General features: G+C 47.2%; 1 protein-coding gene across 2 annotated transcripts in view; it reads left to right on the top strand.

The window, feature by feature from the left end:
* Positions 1 to 21,942, top strand: part of lama2 (laminin, alpha 2) — a 693,080-nt gene that overhangs the window by 388,780 nt on the left and 282,358 nt on the right. The window lies entirely within an intron of this gene.

Here is a 21,942-nt window from a genome sequence, read left to right as displayed (position 1 = left end):
AGTATGTTACAGAACCTACAAGGGAGCAAGCTATCTTAGATCTGGTCCTGTGTAATGAGACAGGAAAAATAAACGATCTCCAAGTAAAAGATCCTCTCGGAATGAGTGATCACAGTATGGTTGAATTTGTAATACAGATTGAGGGTGAGGAAGTTGTGTCAGAAACAAGCGTACTATGCTTAAACAAAGGGGACTACAGTGGGATGAGGGCAGAGTTGGCTGAAGTAGACTGGAAACACAGACTAAACGGTGGCACAATTGAGGAACAGTGGAGGACTTTTAAGAAGCTCTTTCATAGTGCTCAACAAAAATATATTCCAGTGAAAAAGAAGCGTGGTAAGAGAAGGGATAACCAGCCGTGGATAACCAAGGAAATAAAAGAGAGTATCAAATCAAAGACCAATGTGTATAAGGTGGCCAAGGTTAGTGGGAAACTAGAAGATTGGGAAAATTTTAAACAGCAAAGAATGACCAAAAAAGCAATAAAGAAAGGAAAGATAGATTACGAAGGTAAACTTGCGCAAAACATAAAAACAGATAATAAAAGCTTTTACCGATATATAAAACGGAAAAGAGTGACGAAAGTAAATGTTGGTCCCTTAGAAGATGAGAAGGGGGATTAAATGGAAATGTGGAAACGGCTGAGGCCTTAAACAATTATTTGGCTTCGGTCTTCACAGTGGAAGACACAAAAACCATGCCAAAAATTGCTGGTCATGGGAATGTGGGAAAGGAGAATCTTGAGATAATCACTATCACTCGGGGGGTAATGCTGGACAGGCTAATGGGACTCCAGGTAGACAAGTCCCCTGGTCCTTATGAAATGCATCCCAGGGTATTAAAAGAAATGGCGGAAGTTATAGCAGATGCATTCGTTATAATTACCAAAATTCTTTGGACTCTGGGGAGGTACCAGCGGATTGGAAAGCAGCTAATGTAACACCTCTGTTTAAAAAATTAGGCAGACAAAAGGCAGGTAACAATAGGCCGGTTAGTTTAACATCTGTAGTGGGGAAAATGCTTGAAACTATCATTAAAGAAGAAATAGCGGGACATCTAGATAGGAATAGTGCAATCAAGCAGATGCAGCATGGATTCATAAAGGGGAAATCAAGTTTAACTAATTTACTGGAATTCTTTGAGGATATAACGAACATGGTGGATAGAGGTGTACCGATGGATGTGGTGTATTTAGATTTCCAAAAGGCATTCGATAAGGTGCCACACAAAAGGTTACTGCAGAAGATAGAGGTACGCGGAGTCAGAGGAAATGTATTAGCATGGATAGAGAATTGGCTGATGAACAGAAAGCAGAGAGTCGGGATAAATAGGTCCTTTTCGGGTTGGAAATCGGTGGTTAGTGGTGTGCCACAGGGATCGGTGCTGGGACCACAACTGTTTACAATATACATAGATGACCTGGAAGAGGGGACAGAGTGTAGTGTAACAAAATTTGCAGATGACACAAAGATTAATGGGTAAGCGGGTTGTGTAGAGGACACAGAGAGGCTGCAAAGAGATTTAGATAGGTTAAGCGAATGGGCTAAGGTTTGGCAGATGGAATACAATGTCACAAAGTGTGAGGTCATCCACCTTGGGGAAAAAAAAACAGTAAAAGGGAATATTATTTGAATGGGGAGAAATTACAACATGCTGAGGTGCAGAGGGACCTGGGGGTCCTTGTGCATGAATCCCAAAAAGTGAGTTTGCAAGTGCAGCAGGTAATCAGGAAGGCAAATGGAATGTTGGCCTTCATTGCGAGAGGGATGGAGTACAAAAGCAGGGAGTTCCTGCTGCAACTGAATAGGGTATTGGTAAGGCCGCACCTGGAGTACTGCATGCAGTTTTGGTCACCTTACTTAACAAAGGATATACTGGTTTTGGAGGGGATACAGAGACGATTCACTAAGCTGATTCCGGAGATGAGGGGGTTACCTTATGATGATAGATTGAGTAGACTGGGTCTTTAATCGTTGGAGTTCAGAAGGATGAGGGGTGATCTTATAGAAACATTTAAAATAATGAAAGGTATAGACAAGATAGAGGCGGAGAGGTTGTTTCCACTGGTCGGGGAGACTAGAACTAGGGGGCACAGCCTCAAAATACGAGGGAGCCAATTTAAAACCGAGTTGAGAAGGAATTTCTTCTCCCAGAGGGTTGTGAATCTGTGGAATTCTCTGCCCAAGGAAGTAGTTGAGGCTGGCTCATTGAATGTATAGATTTTTAACCAATAAGGGAATTAAGGGTTACGGGGAACGGGCGGGTAAGTGGAGCTGAGTCCACGGCCAGATCAGCCATGATCCTATTGAATGGCGGAGCAGGCTCGAGAGGCTAGATGGCCTACTCCTGTTCCTAATTCTTATGTTCTTATGTTCTTATTATCATAGCTGGGGCGGATCTCACACACCTTTGCCTTGGTGGGTTTCTCCCCCCCGATTCTGCCATTGCGAAAAGAGAGGGTCAGCTGCCTCAGCACCATCTCCTCTGTGGCTTGGGGGTCTCTGAAATTGAACCACAGGTTGGCCTGGGCGCACAACTCAGGTAGGCTGTTTGCCACCAGTGTACGCAGCCAGCGACCACGTCGGTGTGCATCCAGCTGGGTTCGGGCCAAATCCCCCCCCACTGGCTTCCTCATACACTGGCCACAGTCGATCAGCGAACGCCTGGGGGGTCTCCCCGGGTCTCTGGACAGTGGCCTGTACCCAGTCGAACGTACAGCCGTTGTTCAACCCCATGGCCTCCAGGATATCCTCCTGGAGAGCGGCCACTGTTCGCTGACCCCTCTTGCTCTCAGCAGAGAGAGCCTGACACAGGGCTGGGTCCAGTGAGAACAGCAGCAGTTTTCTCCGTTCAGCTTCATCGCAGTCATTTATGTCTCCTACCTGCTCTCCTTCCATAAAGTGGACAGAGTGGTCTCCTTTTCGGGTAAGTTTATTCACATGGGCCACCATCTGCCGCAGCTGGGTCGCACTGTGGGGAACCACGTATTGGTTCTGAGGGGACCCTCAGCCTGACCCACTGTGGGTGGTCTAAATCTACTCTGCCTGATGGGGCACATTGGGGCTGGTTCCGGAGGTTTAGATTCCATCATTTCACCCTGCCTCTCCTCCGGGATCCCCAATGGAGCTGTGGGATTCTTCCTCCCTCTCCTCCTCCCCACTGCCTGTTTCACTATGCTCCCCGTTCTGCACCTCGGCTGGGCTGATAAGACACACCACTCCTTTACTGGGTGCCTTGCTTTCAGCCCAGCCAAGGGCTTTAGCCTCAGCTTGGGCCAGAGCTTTGGTGTCGGGCCGGGTGGGGATTCGAGTCTCGGGCACTTCCAGAGCTTTTGCTCCGGCTAGAACAAGGGCTGCTTTGGCTTCAGCCAGAGCCAGGGTGAGCCGATCAATTTGTTCCTGAAAGGAACAATGATCCGTCTCTGCCCTGCTGTGGCACGCCTGAAGCGCAGCCTTTAGCTGGAGACTCTTACCCTCTCCCAACCTTCCCTGGTTCTGAGCCTGGGCAAATTCCTCCTGCAGTCCCCTGACGTAACCTTTTCCCTCAGTTACCTGGGACTGAAGGTATTCTCTGTGGTTGCGATAGCTTTCTCCATCCCTCTCTCTTCCTGCCTCTCCCACTTTAAATCCTGATCCAGCTTTTCACTTTCTTTTCTGGTCTTTACTAGCTCCTCTCTCTGCTCAGCTAACTCTGTCTGCAGGACGTCTACCTGCCTGTCCAAGACCTGTATTTGCTTCCAAAAGCAAATCGGCCACACTGCCTTTTCCACTGATCTTTCATGATCTTTACTCTGGGTCCACCTGGCTGCTGCGTCCTCAGGCCATTCAGCCCTCAGCAGCGCCTGCACCCACTTCCTTGAGCAGTTTATCCTTGCTGTTACATACCTAGCAATCCTACCCTCCATTTTATACTCCTCTCCACCAAGACTGACTGTCTCTTCACCCTCACTCAACACACGTCCCTTCGTGGTCACCATTGTAAGGGGAGCTTGGGGTGTGGGTTCGAATCCACACTCCCCTGAGGTTCGGTACATGCGATTTATGAGGATGGGTGAGTAACGAGGCACCAGACACAGTGGGTAAGAGTACAAAATGGCTAATGTTGTTTATTTAGAATAGTAAACACAAAGATAGAGGGCATAGGAAGAGGTCGTAAATAGCAGTAATGGCACAATCTCACTCAACAACACGAAAAATTCTCGCAACAGGGAAGGGGAAGATAAGAGGTTGAAACATTCCACCCACACACAACCACGCCTCCCACTTCCACCCTTCTTACCAATTGCTATCCTAAATTGAGTCTGTGAGGGGGCTTGGGCTATAATCACAATCCTATCAACTCCGAGGTTCTGGGGGCACTTATTTCAGCTCGGTGTCCCTCTGGGGTGGGTTTTATGTTGTTGTTCGGTTTGGTTTTCCTCCTCGATGTTGCGTCAGTTTCTTCTCTTTGCCTCTCGGTTGGCTGCTCAGCAAAACGCTGCTGGAGTTAAGCTCACCTTCCCCAGAGTGAGGGCCCTGTGAAGAGCTGACTCAACTCCCCTTTAACTCAACTCAACCACCACGAAAACTGACTCCCACCTTCTTAACTCAACTCTACAACTCAATGCAAAAGCTGACTCCAACCTCCAACCTTCAAACTCCAACCCCCCAACCTCAAAAACCTCCTTGTGTGTTTTTGCAACTTTTCTTATAGTCCGTTCATCTTCGCGCCAAAACTGCATGCCATTGTCTTGGGTCTTCCATAAATAAAATGGGGTGTGAATGGCAGTTCGATGTGCATCGATCTGTCTGGAATGGGAGATTAGCCACACCTCCTGTATCCTGTCGCTCGCTGATGGGGTGAATGAAGATGATTGTTCACTATCTCGACAGAGTTGCCACTCTGTCTGGGCTGGCCAAAATGATTGCATCAGACCTGTGGGCCTTTGGTTAATTATTCAAACTGATACCCTTTGTGTTGCCTTGTGTATTACTGGGGAGATTTTACCTGGACATGTTGCCTCTTCTGTGAGGGTTTTACACAAAAAGCTGGAGAAATGTCCTTTTAAAATATAAAGTTGCCTTGTATCCATTTTCCTCGAAGAACCGAATGTACACTCTTCCCCCTTACAGTAGCTGACTCATCCCCCGTCCGGTTCCGTGACCCTGTAACACTGTCTGTTACTGTACAGGGTGGCCAGAGTCCCATCATCCTCTGCTGTTGGCTGCAGTTGGTCATTTTAAACATGGCATCTTCCCATTCTCCCTGCCACATGTCTCCGTGGTTGGTTTTGCAGAACCTTACACTTATTCACTCTGACATAAGCTGATACCATCTGCGCAGTCACAATCTGTCACTAAATATGGTCTGCCTAAAATGGCATCTCCAGTGAGTTTTTAACATCTCTCGATACTTATTGCCGCTTCCCCTACCACACCTTCCCTTCAACGGAGCCATATGGATTTACATTTCTCAACTGTCTGTTTGCGGGTTAAGGTCCATCCCATCACAATTTCAGAGCCACTTATAATTCTCTAGCATCTACACAATACCCGGGATATGGAGCGCTGCAGCACTCAGTGTTTCTCCCTGCCGCCCGACTCACAGTCAGCTCAGACCAGCTTTTTGCCGGCGGTCCCTCTGGCGGGCAGCAGTGCGATCTTTAGTGGATCGCGCTGAGGAAAATGCCGGATTTCCCGCCTCCGGCATGGGCGGGTGTCAGTACGTCGCTCCGGCAGAACGTCCGCAACCAATCTCTCGCTGGGCGGCAAGAGGGCGGCAGATTGGCGGCAGATGGGCGGTGCCGGAGAAATCTCTAAAAAAAAAAAAAAAAAAAATTATTTCCGACGGAACCTCTGCGGCCCCTCAGTCAAAATGTTATGTATTCTCTAACCTAACTCTGAAAAACACTGTCTGTGTAAAGTCCTTACTCTACAATATGAAACCACACGAGGCACATTCTGGGGACAAGGTCACTCTGTGACCTTAACTCTTTATTCACAGGACTCCAAAGACGATGACCCTGCGTGGAACCTCCCTTTTTATACCTGTGAGATCAGGTAAGGAGTGTCTCCCACAAATTCACCCCTTGTGGTCAAGGTGTGCATCTAGGTTGAGTGTATACAGTAATACAGTGGTGTTATATTGTGGTTACATACATGACATCACCTCCCCCCCAAAATCTTATTGGGATCATAGGTTTAGTCTTTCAGGTGGTCTACGCTCCCTCGTGGAGCGCCGCAGTTGGAGCTCTGGTTGTTGGACACTGACATGAGTGTCTGTCACCTGTGGTGATTCCGGGCTGACTGCAGGGACTGTGCATTCTTCTGATTGCTCTTGTTGCTCGTTCATTGGCGGTGCTGTGAGCTCCATCTCATGGTCTTCTTCAGGTTCCTCCGTGTCGATGCTGAACCTTTTTTTTACTTGGTCCAGAAGCTTACGGCGTATCTGACCATTGTTGAGTTTTACCACGATGACCCTATTCCCCTCTTTGTCAATTACAGTGCCCTCAAGCCATTTGGGCCCCAAGGCGTGATTGAGGATGAATACAGGATCATTTATTTCTATCCATCTCCCCCTCGAGTTACGGTCATGGTACTCATTTTGTGACTTGCGTTTGCCCTCAAGTATATCGGTCAGGACTGGGTGAATGAGGGACAACCGAATTTTGAGTGTCCGTTTCATTAGTAGCTCTGCAGGCAGGACCCCCGTGAGCGAGTGCGGTTGGGATCTATAGGCCAGCAGGAGACGCGATAGACGGCATTGTAGGGAGGGTCCTTGAATCCTGAGCATACCTTGCTTAATGATTTGGACCGCACGTTCCGCCTGGCCATTGGAAGCAGGCTTGAACGGCGCAGTCCTAACGTGGTTGATGCCATTGCCTGACATAAACTCTCGGAATTCGTAGCTTGTGAAACATGGGCCATTATCACTAACCAGGATGTCCAGCAAGCCGTGGATTGCAAAGATCGCACGTAGGCTTTCCACGTTGGTGGATGACGTGCATGAATTCAGAATGATGCACTCGATCCATTTCGAGTACGCAAATACCACAATAAGGAACATCTTTCCCATGAATGGGCCCGCGTAGTCAACATGAATGCGTGACCATGGTCTGGTGGGCCAGGGCCATGGGCTGAGCGGGGCCTCCCTGGGAGTATTACCCAGATCTGCACATTTCGTGCACCTGCGAACACAGTGTTCCAGGTCTGAATCAATTCCCGGCCACCAAACGTGTGACCGGGCAATGGCCTTCATCAGCACAATGCCTGGGTGCTCGCTGTGGAGTTCCCTGATGAATGCCTCCCTGCCCTTCTGGGGCATAACTACCCGGCTGCCTCATAGTAGGCAGTCGGCTTGGATGGTGAGCTCATCCATCCATCTGTGGAACGGTCTGACCTCCTCAGGGCATGCTCCGTGTGCGGGCGCCCAATCCCCAGTCAGGACACATTTCTTAATCAGGGATAAGAGGAGATCTCTGTTTGTCCAGATTTTGATCTGGTGGGCTGTGATGGGGGAGCCTGCGCTGTCAAAGGCATCGACAGCCATGGTCACCTCGGCGCTTTGCTCCGCTGCCCCCTCAGTGGTGGCCAGTGGAAGCCTGCTGAGCGCGTTGGCGCAATTTTCAGTGCCAGGCCGGTGCCGGATGGAGTAATCATAAGCAGCCAGCATGAGAGCCCATCGCTGTATGCGAGCAGATGCATTGGCATTGATCGCCTTGCTGTCTGACAACAGGGATGTTAATGGCTTATGGTCCGTCTCTAATTCAGACTTCCTACCAAAGAGGTACTGATGCATTTTTTTTACATCATAGACACATGCAAGCGCTTCCTTCTCGACCATGCCATATCCCCGTTCTGCTTGAGAGAGCGACCTAGAGGCATAAGCCACAGGTTGTAGTTGACCCTCAGCATTGCCCTGCTGCAACATGCACCCAACTCCATCGGACGATGCATCACATGTCAGAACCAATTTTTTACAAGGGTCGTACAGGGTCAACAACTTGTTTGAACAAAGTAGGTTTCGCGTCCGATCAAAAGCCCGTTGCTGACAGTCCCCCCAAAACCAATCGCAACCCTTATGCAGGAGCACGTGTAGCGGCTCCAACAACCTGCTCAAGTTCGGCAGAAAGTTTCCGAAATAGTTCAACAGTCCCAGCAATGAACACAACTCCGATGTGTTGCAGGTCCTGGGTGCTTGTCAAATTGCCTCTTTTTTGGATTTGGTGGGCTGAATCCCATCTGCAGCAACCCTCCTGCCCACAAACTCAACCTCAGGAGCTAAGGACACACATTTAGACTTCTTGAGTCGCAGGCCTACCCGGTCCAGTCGGTGTAGCACCTCCTCCAGGTTGTGAAGGTGTTCCTCGGTGTCTCGACCCGTGATGAGGATGTCATCCTGGAATACGATCGTTCCAAGAATGGCTTCAAGCAGGCTTTCCATGTTTCTTTGAAAAATCGCGGCCGCTGATCGAATGCCAAACGGGCACCTGTTATAAATGAACAGTCCCTTGTGCGTGGTGATGGTGGTCAGTAGCTTGGATTCGTCGGCCAGTTCTACTGGGTCATATAGGCTGAAGTGAGGTCCAATTTGGTGAACAGCTTGCCGCCTGCCAGCAAGCTGGGAGCGGGTATTGATCTTGCTGGGACACCCGATTGCTGGTGGCCTTGTAGTCGCCACAGATCCTGACAGAGCCATCCGCTTTTAGACAGGAACAATGGGGCTCGCCGAGACGCTGAATTCAACAGGCGAGATGATGCCCTCTCTCAACATCCAGTCCAATTCGCTCTCGACCTTTTCCCGCATCACATACAGCACCGCTCTGGCTTTGTGGTGCACTGGCCTGGCGTCCGGGGTGATGTGTATCACTACTTTAGTGCCTTTGAAAGTCCCGACGCCAGGTTGGAATAGTGAGTAGAATTGTTGTAGGACTTGTGAGCACGAACTTCGCTCCATAGATGACATTGTGTGAACATCCCCCCATTTCCAGTTCATGTCGGCTAACCAGCTCCTCCCCAACAGTGCGGGACCATTGCCTGGGACAATCCAGAGCGGCAGCCGATTCACTAACCCATTGTGTGTGACAGCCAACATTGCACTACCTCGCACCGGAATGATTTCTTTAGTGTAAGTCCATAATTGGGTCTCAATACGTGTTAATTTTGGTCTACTGGCTTTAAATGGCCATAGCTTCTCAAATTGCTGAACGCCCATGAGTGACTGGCTAGCCCCAGTGTCCAGCTCCATGCATACTGGGATACCATTTAGTCAAACCCTCATCATCATTGGTGTCGTTTTGGTGTATGAACTGTGAATATTCGCCACATGTACCCTCTGAACCTCGGCGTCCATCGATTCGCCCCAAAAGTCATCCTGCCTCAAAGAACCCTCTTCTGGTCCATCCGCCTCATATATTAGTCTGGTTGCAGGCTTCCTGCATATTCGAGCTAAATGGCCACTGAGATTGCAGTTCCTGCAGACAAACTGTTTAAATTTGCAAGATCTAGCTGAGTTTTTTCCCCCACACCTCCAGCATGAGTTAAAGTTTCCATTGTTGGGAACAAAGGGACTATGGCCAGGCATTCCATGCTGACTGTTCCTTTGACTGCTCTTAAGTACCCTATTAGTGGGTGTCAATGGCCCCATCCCGGGCCGCATTGTCCACTGTAATGGTGTGAATGGCCCTTCAGCCTGCCATTATCTCTGTTGAAGTCCTACTCTGGGGTCCATTGCTGCCTGGGGAGTGTCGGACTACCGCTGCCTGCCTGCGGGGCTCTGAGTCGCATCGATGATGTTGACTCGCTGATCCATCGCCGCATTAGAGGCAGAATTGCGCACGTATATCATTTTCGTCTCTTCCACCCCCGCCGTGAAAGTTTGACCTATCAACGCCGTCGCTTCCAAGGTCAAATCCTTGTTCTCAATTAATTTGCGGAAAATCCATGCATGACCGATGCCCTCGATAAAGAAGTCCCTTAGCATCTCCCCCCTGCAGGCGTCTGTGAACTTAGAGGCCGGCCAAACGCCGGAGGTCCCCTACGAAGTCCAGTATGTTCTGTCCTTCACGACGTTGGTTGGTAGCCATATGTATGTTACTCGCCAGTTTGAGGTGCTCCCCGATCAATTTGCTCAGTTCTTCAAAGGTTTTGTCCGCCGACTTTTTGGGTGCTAGTAAGTCCTTCATGAGCGTGTAAGTCTTTGGTCCGCAGCTGGTCAAAAGATGAGCCCTTCGCTTGTCGGGCGCTGCATCCCCCAGCCATTCTTTCGTAACGAAGCTTTGCTGAAGCCTCTCGACAAAATCATCCCAGTCTTCCCCAACATAGTACCGTTCCTCTGTGCTACCGGTGGCCATTCTCATTGGTCATGAATTCCCGTTTCTCGTCGCCAATCTAAAGTCCTTACTCTACAGTATGAAACCACACGAGGCACATTCTGGGGACAAGGTCACTCTGTGACCTTAACTCTTTATTCACAGGACTCCAAAGACGATGACCCTGCGTGAGACCTCCCTTTTTATACCTGTGAGATCAGGTAAGGAGTGTCTCCCACAAGTTCACCCCTTGTGGTCAAGGTGTGCATCTAGGTTGAGTGTATACAGTAATACAGTGGTGTTATATTGTGGTTGCATACATGACAGTCTCGATGCGTCTTCCTAGGAAAGCAAAACTTAAACATTCTTGGGTAAAACATAACTTATTAACCCTTTATTAGTCTCGAACAGAAACATACAATCATTTAAACACAGTATTTCTTTTTTAGATATCCCTAATTTTTAACAATGTTATAGAAACATAGAAACATAGAAAATCGGTGCAGGAGTAGGCCATTCGGCCCTTCGAGCCTGCACCGCCATTCAATGAATTCATGGCTGAACATGCAACTTCAGAACCCCATTCCTGCTTTCTCCCCATACCCCTTGATCCCCCTAGTAGTAAGGAGTACATCTAACATCTGAAGCCTTATAAGCTTAAACTTTATGTAGCCAAGTCCAGAAGATTGTTAAAATTACATTTATTTTATTTCTGCGATATTTGCTTGGAATTTCACTTGTTTGTGTACCCTTTCATTTCAGGAGCACTGTATCTGCAATTTAGTTTAAACATTATTATTAATAATATAAATAAATTCCAAGAATCAACAGATATTGAAAAATTTTAAAGTTTAGAAATAAAAATAATTCAATTGCGATCTGAATAAATGAAGTTTGTCAATGCTGGGGACCAGAAAGATCAGACCAATCTAAGCTTTAGCAATACATTTGGAAAACCTCCTGTTCTACTTAAAGTGTGCATACATAGTCAGTAGCAGGATAGCACCACTGTGTATATGGGTGAGACGAGGCTCCATCAAAGAGTCCCTGGCACTGCACATTGTAGAATAGCTCATGGATGTCAGCGTACACAGTTCATGGCACTTGATTTTCAATTACTGGAAAATCTGGTGTGCCACAAATTGGGTGAGCTAACTTCCCTGCCCAATTCTCCAATTCCCACTTCCATCAAATGAGTCAAAATATATTGTATAATGCGCAAGGGAATTTGCATATATAGATGTACTTATGACTTTGTAAAAAAATAATAATATTTTTTGTTTTGACACTGATTTACAGAGCTGAAGCTTCAGTCTGTATTCGTGACTTACTGCTGGGATAGATTCATTTTTCACCTGAGAACCCATAAACCAGTTGAAGACATTTTAAGACTGCTCCCAAGTTTTCCCTGGGACAGCTGTTAGAGCCAGTGCACATACAAGTAATATGTTGGTCAGACCATTATTTCAAGTATATGGAATAAACAACATGCATAACAATATTTATTGCACTTCACTGTCATCCATTGTATATTAAGGACTTTGAGACATTCCTGAAAGATTTTCTAAGTGCATGAGATAATAAAGGTTTCTTTCATTGAAAAAAAGTGACGATCAATTGTTCCAAAAACTTCTGTGATCTGCACACCATATGCCAAGTTGACAATTCTCATTAACTCAAAAGACAGTTTCATTTTTATCCAGTCTGACAAGGCATGAAGCTTAAAACAACTTTTATCATTTTATTATTTAAATAATGTCAGATAGATTGCTACAGTGTGTAAGGATGATGAAATTATTTTTATACTGTGGTGCTTTCTTCATCGTAATGATTGCTTTTACAATTTGTTCCTCTCTTGAGGGAGTGTTTTATCTTTATTCCACAGGTTAACTCTAATTAATGAAGGACATTTCACATAAATCCTATTTTAGAAATGCAATATTTATTGCTAAGCACTGTGCATAGTTCATGCTTTCTTGGAAGATTCTCCGAATATATATGAATCTACAAGATAGTGTGCAATATATCCTTATGCTAAATGATATAAAATGCAACACAATTTACAGAAATAGCAAAATGTATGATTTGAAAATCTGAGAAGAAATATTAAATACTTCTAATTTCACTGCAAGTTTGAAGTTGTTATGCTTGTTACAATATTTTTAATTACTTGGAAGTTTCATATATTCTATCTTCAAGCACCATGCTTCACAATCAGGACATTTTTCTATTGAAAAATACAGTGCTCTGTTCCGGTGCAGATTCAATGGGCTGAATGGCCTCCTTCTGTGCTGCACTATGACTCTAATTCTCACATCAATGTTCTAAAGGGCTTTATTTTCGCCACCATTGGGCACCGCTTTTTTGGTGTCTGCTGTTTTTTTTGGAGCAATCTTGATTTTGCAACTTTCCTCAAAAGTGTCGTATTTTTTATACGCCAGATTTTTTTGCCGCAGGTCTAGTTGAAAATGATTTCCGCACCGTTTTTGGCCATTTAACCGATTTTTGCCAACACCGATTTTTTTAAGGGCGGCGCACAGTGGCCTTAAGTACCGATCAGAAAAACCCTACGTTAACTTAAGGAAATCGGCGCTGAGTATATTTCTGAGTTTTTGGAGCGAGGGAAGAAGGCAATTTAAAACACAAATTCATGCTGATTTTTGCAGAAAATAACTCGGAAAGTTAATTTTTCCCACAGAATGTTTTTGGGAATGGGCAAATTGCGACTCCACCCCACCACAGAATCTCTGCTCATGGGGCTCCAGGCACGGGTCAGAGGAGTGCCGGCTGACCGGCAGTAGGATCGCTCCCTTGGCCGGACACAAGCACAGGAGCTCGGTGCTTGGATTCCACCTGCCCCCCCCCCCCCCCCACACCCCGGACTCAGCTTGGAAAGAAGCCCGGTGGGGAGTCGGGGTGCAGTTTGGGGGGGTGGAATCCAAGCGCCGAGCTCCTGTGTTTCTGTCTGGCTGAGGGAGCGATCCTGCCGGCATGCACTCCGAACTGTGCATCAGAGACAGTACAATACAGCAGCAAATGTAGGCATTTTGGCAAAAGCTATAATTAAAGTGCCATAAATCGCTGTGCACCATGTCTCCATAGAGACAGAGCTTAGTGTTGCACATACACAGACCAGGGTGTGGTCCATTCTATTAGGGCGTCACCCAGCAAAGGTGTGAGTGCTTCAGTAGGTACTGTCTCACAATAATGAGAATAACAAATTTAAGAAGAATAATTATGGGGGAAACTATTACGATGCCTCATGTAATAAGGTTGATTTGCATGCATGACATGTGGAGGCGACGGATAATATGATGCCACCATCACAGAAACCAGATCGCTTGGGCATTAATGGGGAGGAGGTCATACCCTGATCGAATCTACAGGGACAGGCACTCATACCTACACCTGAGTGAGGCAGACTGCATTCACAGGCTGCGATTTAGAAAGGAGGTCATCACCGAGATCTGCCAGCCAATCAGGGCAGACATACAACCAAGAAGTGGCAGGAGGATTGTCCTACCTGTGGAAGTGAAGGTCACTGCAGCATTGCCTTCTATGCTTCTGGCTCATTTCAAGCAGCAACTGGGGACATGTGCTGCATTTCGCAGCATGCCACACATTGCTGCATTCGCCAGCTGAATTTGGCACTGTATGCCAAAAGGGACCAGTTCATCAATTTCCCTATGACCGCGTAGACATTGCGAGACAGGGCTGTAGGGTTCTTCAGAATTGCTGGCTTCCTAAAGGTACAGGGTGCGATCGATTGTACCCACATCGCCTTGAGAGCACCTTTGGATGACTCCGAGTTTTATTGCAACAGGAAAGGGTTCCATTCCCTAAATGTCCAGCTCGTCTACAACGATATGCATCAGATCATGGCACTGGATGCCAAATACCCAGGTAGCATCCATGATGCTTTCACCCAACGCGAGAGCGTTATATATGCAATTTTTCAGGAGCTGCCAGAAGGGCACAGCTGGTTGCTCGGAGACAAAGGCTACGGGCTCGCCACCTGGCTTATGACCCCACCCTACGCAATCCCCGCACTGTGCCAGAGCGTCAGTACAACATGTCGCACATAACGACACGGAGCATCATAGAGTGACAATTGGCATACTGAAGCAGCATTTCTGATGCCTGGACCACTCTACCTGCAATACACCCTCACCACGTCGGTCAGTTCACTGTCGTGTGCTGCATGCTGCACAACTTGGCTATCATGAGGGGCCAGGTAGTGGACATTGCAGCAGGAGGATGAGGAGGCTGACAATGAGGACGAGGAGGAGGAGGTGCAGCAGGAGGACAAGGAGGACCAGCAGCAAAAGGAGGACGATGAACCCATGTCACCACCTCAACCCGCAGGACGACGGCGGAGGAGATGGTCTCGTGCACTTATAGCCACAGCTAGAGATATGCGTCATTGGCTAATCAGTGATCGCTTTGCTGCCTGAAGGCTAAATGGTCCGACAGTGTTGAATCTTTGCACATGTTAGTGTGAAAAAATAATGTACATAATAATGGTTGTCATGTTATATTGATTTATGTTGCTTTAATTCAAAAAATAACGTGCAGGATTCTGCATAAATTTAAAAAATAATTAGGTTCATTAAACATTTGTACAGTTTTACTTAAATTACATAAAACATCTTGTATCAAACTTTAAACTTTTCAATGAAGAAAACAAAAAGTAGCAGCAACAAACAAACAAGCAAACTCTAGCTGCAGCCATCTCTCCGCCCCCTTATTCAAAGACTTTAACGCTTGTGCCCCTCATGCCCCTGTTGTTGCCTCTACCCCTACCTGTGCACGTTGTCTCAGACTTCTGCTTCCTCACCCCGACCTCAAGGTATTTTCTGTTTTCTGCGCGAAGGCGCATTTGTTGCTGGTGGTGTTGGACAGGGACAGATCTAGCAGATAGCATTGTGGAAGGCCCTGGTTACTCTTCGGATTCTTCAGCCTGTGAATGAACCCACGGCACACTACCTGACTTTGGTCTGGGGATTGGAAAGTGAGTGTCAGCAGTTGATGCTGCCAATTTCTGTTGGGCAATGACAGCCTGGGCATGTCCACTTATTGCAGCAGCTATCTCTGACATCCCCTCCCTCATCTGTCCCGACACTGCACCAGCTGCCTCTGACATTCCCTCCCTAATGTCCAACATTCCCTCCATAATCACAGACATCCCCTCCCTCATCTGTCCTGACAGTGCTCCCATTCCTCCAGACAGTGCTGCTACTTCTACTGACAGTCCCGCTAATTCCACCCTCACCCCACTTATGGTGTCCAGGAATGATCTGGTTAGCTCAATGCTCTCCCCACTCATTCCCATGAGCCATCCTAGGTCCCCTGCATCCTGCATTTCAGATTGAGCTCTCTTTCCCACCCTCCGCAGCCGTCTCCCAGGTGTGGCTTGCTGCAACCCACTGGGACCCGCAGCCTTAGAATGTACACCATGAAATGTCGTGTTGGTTGTATCGCTTAGTAAAGTGCTTGGTGTCCTCAGGGGGTTCACCAGCTCCAATTCCAATGTAAACATCTCTGTATTGGGGTCTTCCTGCTGCCCTTCATTCTCCAGCTCATCCTCGTCCTGATGTTGATGAAGAATATCTGGACTGACTGCTTCCTGATCATGCTCTGCTTCTACTTCTGCTTCAGCTTCTGTCTCTTCCTGATGCGCAACATCTGCAAAACTTAACAGAGCAGATGTTTGGTTATCAGCAAGGGAGGGAGCAGAGGGGGCAGGGTGACATGAGTACGCGGGTCACACAGCACAGGCTCTTTTCAAAGACCACGATGCCAACCCAAATTGTGCAATTTGCCGGGCTTACCCTCTCTCGGTAACCTGGGCCCAGCGTCCACATTGGTGGTTGATCTCTTGCGAGATTTAATCATATCAGAGATCCTCTGTTCCACGGTTGTTAGTTGCAGCCTACTTGGCGCACCTCCTCCAGATGTTGACCTTTCTCGGTTGATCTGTGACACCTTCCTCTGCATCGATGAAAATAGAAATTTTTAAGAGAGGGTCATTCTGCTGTGGTGGCCACACACACACACACACACATATTAGTCACATTTACAAATGCAATTGCAGTGCATAAATAAAAATATTACTTACAGTAACTGCTTGGCCAAGGTCCTACCAATTTTTGACCTGCACACCGCTTCTTGGAGTCATGGCAACTGCATTGAACTCTTCTGCAACTTGTTCCTAAAGTTTTGCTAGTAGAAAGGGTTTCAGTTTCTTTTGTCCCATTCTTCCTTTGTTCTCAAGCACATCCCATCTCCTCTCAATGATGTCTACCAGAGGCTCAATTTCTTCTGTTAGAAATCTCTTGGCCTTTCCCCCTGCTCCTTCTCCTTCCCCTTCCCTTGCAGCTAAAATTTAAGGGGCCAAATTTGGTGAAGGACAGGGGCCACCCAAGTGCCGCTGATGGCCGGCGAGATACCTGACGGTACTCTGGGCGGGGTTTTCGGCAAGAAGATCCTTGAAAGGGTGGCCGGCGGCAAAAGAGAGACTTACGCCGTCAGTCTGGGCGGCAGCGGGCGGGTGCTCTCATTCTCAACAGCAAATGCGCTTGCTGCCCAAATGCCGCCGAGGATGGAGTCGCGCTCACGGAGGGTTGAAGAGCTGCAAATAAAAAGCATTTAAAAAAAAACATCAGGAGACCTTCAGGGGCCCCATCAAGGTAAGTTGCTGTAAAGAAAAAAATGTAAGATTGTTGACTAATCTTTTCTTCAGCTCTTCATACTCACCGTCGGGGATACATAGAAACATAGAAAATAGGTGCAAGAGTAGGCCATTCGGCCCTTCGATCCTGCACCGCCATTCAATGAGTTCAAGGCTGATCATGCAACCTCAGTACCCCATTCCTGCTTTCTCGCCATACCCCTTGATCCCCCGAGTAGTAAGGACTATATCTAACTCCTTTTTGAATATATTTGGTGAATTGGCCTCAACAACTTTCTGTGGCAAAGAATTCCACAGGTTCACCACTCTCTGGGTGAAGAACTTTCTCCTCATCTCAGTCCTAAATGGCTTACCCCTTATCCTTAGACTGTGACCCCTGGTTCTCGACTTCCCCAACATTGGGAACATTCTTCCTGCATCTAACCTGTCTAAACCCATCAGAATTTTAAACGTTTCTATGAGATCCCCTCTCATTCTTCTGAACTCCAGTGAATACAAGCCCAATTGATCCAGTTTTTCTTGATATATCAGTCCCGCCATCCCGGGAATCAGTCTGGTGAACCTTCGCTGCACTCCCTCAAATGCAAGAATGTCCTTCCTCAAGTTAGGAGACCAAAACTGTACACAATACTCCAGGTGTGGCCTCACCAAGGCCCTGTACAACGGTAGCAATACCTCCCTGCCCCTGTACTCAAATCCCCTCACTATGAAGGCCAACATGCCATTTGCTTTCTTAACCGCCTGCTGTACCTGCATGCCAACCTTCAATGACTGATGTACCATGACACCCAGGTCTCGTTGCACCTCCCCTTTTCCTAATCTGTCACCATTCAGATAATAGTCTGTCTCTCTGTTTTTACCACCAAAGTGGATAACCTCACATTTATCCACATTATACTTCATCTGCCATGCATTTGCCCACTTACCTAACCTATCCAAGTCACTCTGCAGCCTCATAGCATCCTCCTCGCAGCTCACACTGCCACCCAACTTAGTGTCATCCGCAAATTTGGAGATACTACATTTAATCCCCTCGTCCAAATCATTAATGTACAATGTAAACAGCTGGGACCCCAGCACAGAACCTTGCTGTACCCCACTAGTCACTGCCTGCCATTCTGAAAAGTATCCATTTACTCCTACTCTTTGCTTCCTGTCTGACAACCAGTTCTCAATCCATGTCAGCACACTACCCCCAATCCCATGTGCTTTAACTTTGCACATTAATCTCTTGTGTGTGACCTTGTCGAAAGCCTTCTGAAAGTCCAAATATACCACATCAATTGGTTCTCCCTTGTCCACTCTACTGGAAACATCCTCAAAAAAGTCCAGAAGATTTGTCAAGCACGATTTCCCTTTCACAAATCCATGCTGACTTGGACCTATCATGTCACCTCTTTCCAAATGTGTTGCTATGACATCCTTAATAATTGATTCCATCATTTTACCCACTACCGATGTCAGGCTGACCGGTCTATAATTCCCTGTTTTCTCTCTCCCTCCTTTTTTAAAAAGTGGGGTTACATTGGCTACCCTCCACTCCATAGGAACTGATCCAGAGTCTATGGAATGTTGGAAAATGATTGTCAATGCATCCGCTATTTCCAAGGCCACTTCCTTAAGTACTCTGGGATGCAGTCCATCAGGCCCTGGGGATTTATCGGCCTTCAATCCCATCAATTTCCCCAACACAATTTCCCGACTAATAAGGATTTCCCTCAGTTCCTCCTTCTTACTAGACCCTCTGACCCCTTTTATATCCGGAAGGTTGTTTGTGTCCTCCTTAGTGAATACCGAACCAAAGTACTTGTTCAATTGGTCTGCCATTTCTTTGTTCCCCATTATGATTTCCCCTGATTCTGACTGCAGGGGACCTACGTTTGTCTTTACTAACCTTTTTCTCTTTACATATCTATAGAAACTTTTGCAGTCCGTCTTAATGTTCCCTGCAAGCTTCCTCTCGTACTCTATTTTCCCTGCCCTAATCAAACCCTTTGTCCTCCTCTGCTGAGTTCTAAATTTCTCCCAGTCCCCAGGTTCACTGCTATTTCTGGCCAATTTGTATGCCACTTCCTTGGCTTTAATACTATCCCTGATAGAACAGCCTCCAGCCAGTGGTCCTTCCCCGTTCTGGCGCCAATCCACACCTGCATCAATCTGGCATCTCGGCGGGCGGGAGGTCAGTTGCGGCACTTGGCCATCTGCTGATGTCAGCAGGCGGTTCCTGGCGGTTCTCCCCTCCCGCCCACTCTAGACCAAATCAAAACTGGCACTGGGCGCAACTCGAGGAGGAATGTTGGCGGCAGTGGGCAGCAGTCGGTGGCAATGAGCGGTAAAGCCATTAATTTCGGCCCCATAATGTTCAGATCCAGCTCCGATCCCAATGTGTTCTCACAAGCTCTTGATCCAGACTAGGAATTCACTGGATGCGCGGGAAAAAGTTATTTTTTTTATTCTGGGACATGCTCACAGACTTTTCGACGCACACTTGAAGCCCCATCCCCAGACTTAACTTCTGGTACCGCAGCGCCAAAATGAAATTTTACTTTGGCGAAAACTGTTTATTTTTGGCGCAATCGGGCACAAAAAAGTCATCTGTTCATCCTCCTGGGCACCAAAAATCAGCAAAGTGGAAAATTGACCCCAAAGTATGCATAAAATGGGCAGCCCTCTATCCATATGATGGTAGGATTGAGGTCTGGTTCAGCTGCTTTGCTGAGTTCCAAATCTCAGCCTTGCTGCAGTTTCAGTGAAGGCCTGGATGCCTTTCCAGAAGGAGCGTTGTGACTGGAAGGCTCTCACATAGGTCCTTGTAGCTGACTCTACATAGAACTGTGGAGATCAGGGAAGGAGTACTGTGTTGCCCAATGAGAAAAGGGAAACTGGAGAGAGAAGAGTTAGACTTCCTATTCTCAAAACAATATTTAATAAATATATCAATGGTATCAGGCGATCATTGCAGCATTCTGAAAATCTAAACATACTCATGTAAAATTCCTTTCTCTGGTATTTTGACAGAGGCAAATTCCCACAAACAGCAATGTGATAATGACCAGATAATCTGTTTTTGTGATGTTGATTGAGGGATAAATATTAGCCAGGGCACCAGAGATAACTTCCCTGCTCTTGTTCGAAATAGTGCCATGGGATCTTTTACGTCCACCTGAGAGGGCAGACGGGCCTCAGTTTAAGATAAGAACATAAGAACATAAGAATTAGGAACAGGAATAGGCCATCTAGCCCCTCGAGCCCGCTCCGCCATTCAAAAAGATCATGGCTGATCTGGCCGTGGACTCAGCTCCATTTACCCGCCTGGTCTCCATAACCCTTAATTCCCTTATTGGTAAGATGGCATCTCCGACAGTGCAGCACTCCCTCAGAACTGCACTGGAGCGTCAGCCTAGATTTTTGTGCTTCGGTCTCTGGAGTGGGTCTTGAATCCACAACCTTCTGACTCCGAGGCAAGGGTGCGACCAACTGAGCCACTAGCTGACAAATGGGTTACTGCCTCCATTAAAATAGCATAGAGAGAAATTGATGCAAATATGTTAAACATTTGTATAATTACACCGCTCATGGTAACCTCTGGGCTTCTATGTTGGATTATAACTATCTCAGTCATAAGCTGCGATTTTTCCTATCGGGTCAGGAGTGAGGCGGGCACTGGAACCCCGCTGCCTTCTTCATCCAGCTCTGTCCAAGTAATTTTACATTGATGGGGTTTGTTAAGCCTGCCCTGCGCAGTTCCTGGCCAATTAAAACAAAGCGGATCTGATGACGTAATTTGATGATGCGTCATCAGCCGGTTTCCTTAAAGTGACCATGCCCACATTCATTTTGATAGTTGTGCTGCCAGTGTTCTGCAGTATTGAGGTACTGCAAACACTGACAAACACTGCACAAAGGTGCATAGCTGCACCCAGACTCTGCCCTGACTCCCTCCAGATGCTTATGGAGGGAGTCATAACAAGCAAGGAGGTTCTCTTCTCTTCCAATGGGTGGAAGAGACCTCCCCAGGACATGAATGCAGCCTGGTTGCACATTGTACAGGAGAGCACAACCAGAGATGTCATCAGGAGGACTTGGCTGCAGTGGCACAAACTTTTCAATGATCTGAAACGTTACTGCAAAGCCACACTCAACCTCATCCTGCTGTGCCACTCATTGCATCCCTATCACTGTGCCTTCCCTAACCTACTCCTGCACATCCTTACTCACACCAACTTACATTGCACCTTCACCCATCCCTCTCTCTGTATCTACATTATCACATCCCCAACTCATTAGCCACCCCTCACACTCACTCGCACCCTTGTCCAATCATACCAACTAACAATACACATGGGTAGACATTTGGGTGTTATTGCCAAAGTTCATGTACAGTTTCTGTTAATGTGTTGCCAAACATTGAAATCTTTATTTTCAATGCTTTGCCTTCATGGACAGATTTGTGTGCACCTTTGGAAATGGCTTAGTGAGTTGCAGTGAATGGTGAGACATAATGGTACCCCTACAGTGGTGATGAGTGTGAAATGAATGGCTTGTCCATTGTTGGGATGCTTTATGATGTTGGTGTGGGGTGGTGCCAACCTGGCACATCATGTGGCAGCCAGGATGTACAGCATGAAGTGAAGTAAATCTGGCCATGGTAAGGACATCGCTGGCCTCCCGGGCAGCAATGTGATCATGTGCTGATACCCTGTGTCCTGTGCAGCATCAGGAGATTGCAGAGAAGATTGGTGTTGTTGGTGCTACTGATGTGCCTTGTGATGTTGGTGTTGGGGCCTATCGTGGTGGGATTCTGAGGACCAAGGTCAGATTTTTTTCAAGAGCACCGCTGCTGCTGGAATAATAGCAGCTGAAGTTGAGACGACAGAAGCGATCTGTCAACGGTGAGAGAAGTTGCTCCAAGGAGGTGACACTAGATAGAGAGTTCACTGCAAACACTTCAAACCTCCATAAA

The sequence above is a fragment of the Pristiophorus japonicus genome, chromosome 7 (genome assembly GCF_044704955.1).
Source record: "Pristiophorus japonicus isolate sPriJap1 chromosome 7, sPriJap1.hap1, whole genome shotgun sequence".
NCBI classification, from domain to species: domain Eukaryota; kingdom Metazoa; phylum Chordata; class Chondrichthyes; family Pristiophoridae; genus Pristiophorus; species Pristiophorus japonicus.
This window is presented reverse-complemented; position numbering and strand designations above follow the sequence as displayed.